The sequence below is a fragment of the Choristoneura fumiferana genome, chromosome 15 (assembly GCF_025370935.1).
Source record: "Choristoneura fumiferana chromosome 15, NRCan_CFum_1, whole genome shotgun sequence".
NCBI lineage: Eukaryota > Metazoa > Arthropoda > Insecta > Lepidoptera > Tortricidae > Choristoneura > Choristoneura fumiferana.
In genome coordinates, this window is record NC_133486.1 from 14,912,217 (window position 1) to 14,915,603 (window position 3,387).

A 3,387-nucleotide genomic window follows, 5' to 3' on the forward strand; every position below is an offset into this window, starting at 1 on the left:
CTGCTATTGGATCTTCCTTTGCCGACATGGTTAAAAAGGGGGCAAAAAATTTCGTCAATCCTTTGAATGTAAGTTCAGTAACAATTTATCCCAATGACAAGCAGAAGACAAGTGAAGAGACGAAATCTGTACAAAAAATTATCAGCCCTGAGAGAATGCAGCTTCATGTGAGAGGTCTGCGTAAGACGAGGAACGGGGGAGTCACCATCAGCACGGACACGAAAGAAGACATCGTAAAGCTAAAACAATCTGTCCAGTTAACTAATTCGGGTCTGACGATTGAGGAAACGTACAAACGCAAACCAAGAGTGGTAGTTATAGGAGTACCCACATCAATGTCAGAAAATGAGTCTTTAACTGCATGTTCCACCAAACTTATCTGATAATCTTCAAATATAAACCTCGAGTCCTTTTTAAACTCGGTAAAATTGAGTCACAAATCGGGCAAGAAGGATTCTGAGACCTGCAATTACGTGATCGAAGTGACCGCAACCATTCGGAAAGCCATAATAGCAAAAGACAGAGTCTTCATCAACTGGTCTTCGTGTCCCGTAAGAGACTTTACATTAGTCACAAGGTGCTACAAATGTCAGCAATATGGACATGCGGCGAAGTCGTGCCGGGAGACAGCCCACACCTGCGGCCACTGTGGTAATCTGGGTCATTCGGTTAAAGAATGCAAAAACACGTTAGATTTTCCTAAATGTGCCACTTGCTTGCGCTTTAAAAACCGAGCAATCACACAACAGGAGCCGCTGACTGTCTGCAAAAATGATTGCTGAAAAAGATACATCAGCACCTAATTATGAAGAACTTAATAACATATTGCTTTTAATTTTAACTTAAACTTAGCTATGTATCTTTAGTTGTGTACAGTTTGGGCATCAGACATTCAGGTGCGTAATGCTAATATAATAAACTCAGTAGTAATATGTTAATTTTAAACTCTTACAATTAGTTGAAAACAAGTCTTCGTCATATTTATAAAACATTTGGCCAAAAAATACCAATTGCATCACATAATTTGAATAACCAACATATCTAACCCAGTAAGAATAGCACTTTACATAAACAGTTATTTCATATATATAACTGTATAATTAGAATTCTTGATTGGCTATATTTAGTGCTAACCTGACACTGTGTGCCATTATTTCGATTTAGTATAACTTTGCGTAGTTGTACTCTTTACGTGGTCAGAGGTGTTCATTACTTTTGTTTATCCAGCGAACAGTGATGGGCATACGGGTACGCGACCCCGGCCTACTTGAGCTACTTTCGTCTACCCAACTTTCCTCTCCATGGCGATAGTATCCCAAAACCCCTTTATCCTTTCTTCTCCCAATCTTCCTTCATACTCTGGTGGGCTTCCCAGCTTTAGCTCCTTAGTTTTGAACCACCTAGAAGAAGGAAAACTTCGAAATAAAACCCGGGATGGTATCTCCGTAGATGCCTGCATCCAAGTCCCCTTCTAATCGTAGCGGTTACCCGTTCCATTAGGCCCAGGGGGGCAAGGACGAGAGAGTGCACCTGCGTTTGCGCGAACGCTTGTGCACTATAATATTTCCTGCGCAATCCGACTGCTTTCGACTAAAGGACTTCGAACATGACTTAAGACCTGTGGCGATGGGCAGAATCAGAGGGGTCTGGTTGTGATGCTAACTGGGCTGTGGATAATGTCTGCACACAGGCGGCTTTGGGAGAGTGGTCGCTTCTGCACTGCACTGGGTTAACAGTGTGGATTCGGCAGCACCCTAAGTGACGAAGCAGCCCTTTTCAGGGAGGCCCTGCTTCCCCCGCTCAGCCGGGGAGGGGACTAGAAAAGGTGTCCCAAAAAAGGTTTAACCCATTAATCACGGAAGTAGTAACCACGGCTGCTTCTGCATCACTTCTAACGTGGTCGAAATAACAAGAATAAAAACCGAAACGCAAAAATTAAGGAATATGACATGACTTTTGGTGCGTGGAATGTTCGAACCCTCCTTGATCGCGAAGGTAATCAGTGTCCAGAGCGCAAGACTGCCGTTGTGGCCCGCGAACTCCAACGCTACGATGTAGATATCGCTGCGCTCAGTGAAACGCATCTGGCTGACGAAGGAGAATTGTCTGAACATCGAGGCGGGTATACTTTCTTTTGGAAAGGTACTCCTGTTTCGGAAATGAGGCGGTCTGGTGTTGGTTTCGCGATCAAAAATAGTATCGCTAGTAAAATGGAGGAGTGTCCTATTCACATCTCGGACCGTGTAACTACGCTGCGCCTACACTTAGATAATAACAACTATCTAAACATTATCGGGATCTATGCGCCAACAATGCAAAGGGATGATAGCACTAAGGACAAGTTTTATGAAGAACTCGCACAAACCCTCTCTAAGATTCGTCCCAGGGAGCAAATTTTACTGTTAGGCGATTTCAATGCGAGAGTTGGACGTGAGTGTGAAGCTTGGCCTAAGGTTTTGGGACGGCATGGTGTTGGTAATATGAACAGTAACGGGCTGCTGTTATTGACACTCTGTGCTAAATTTGATCTGGCTATTACCAATACCATGTTTAGACTCCCCGCTAAATATAAGACTACGTGGATGCATCCCAGGTCAAAGCATTGGCACTTAATAGACTATGCTATAGTTAGGCAAAAAGATATTTCCCAAGTCCATATCACTCGCGTCATGCGGGGTGCTCACTGTTGGAGCGATCACAGGCTTGTTATTACTAAATTGCATCTCCGTCTTCACACGCCACGCAGGTCTCAAGGCGTCAAACCTGAGCGTCTAGACATAGACAAACTTCAAGTACTAGAGACTAGAAAGAGCTATGCTCAGGCAGTCAGTAGTGCAATTGAGAACTTAGACTACGATAACGTTGACCCTCTTGTTAACTGGCAAGTTGTTTCGTCAACCTTAGTCAGTACTGCTTCAGAACTAATAGGTGTAAAATCCTACCGTCACGAGGATTGGTTTGACGATAACGACACAGTACTGGCTGAAGCGTTGAGGGTACATCGTGGTCTCCTGCGTTTGCATAGAACTGACCAAGCCGATGCAGTCAAGCGTAGTGGTGCTCTTCTACGGAGAAAAGTTAGAGAAGTTAAAGATAAATGGTGGCGCGATAAGGCTGCGCGCATACAGTGGCTCTCAGACACGAACCAGCTAGGTGAATTTTACAACGAAATCCGTAACCTTGTTGGTACAGCAAAACGTAGTTCAGTACCGTTAAAGTCTTCTGATGGGTCTCTATTGCTTACCAATAAGCCAGATATACTTAAAAGGTGGGCAGAGCATTTCAATACCTTGTTGAATGTTGATCGAGCTGCAGATCTGCAGCATATTGAATCCATGACAGCACTACCTACCGAAATCGGGCTGGATGAGCCACTGTCGTTGCGTG

The 3,387-nt window shown here is 44.1% G+C and overlaps 1 pseudogene; it reads left to right on the forward strand.

The window, feature by feature from the left end:
• Positions 1-5: 5 nt before the first annotated feature.
• Positions 6-775, forward strand: LOC141435911 (uncharacterized; annotated as a pseudogene).
• The last annotated feature ends 2,612 nt before the right edge of the window (positions 776-3,387 follow it).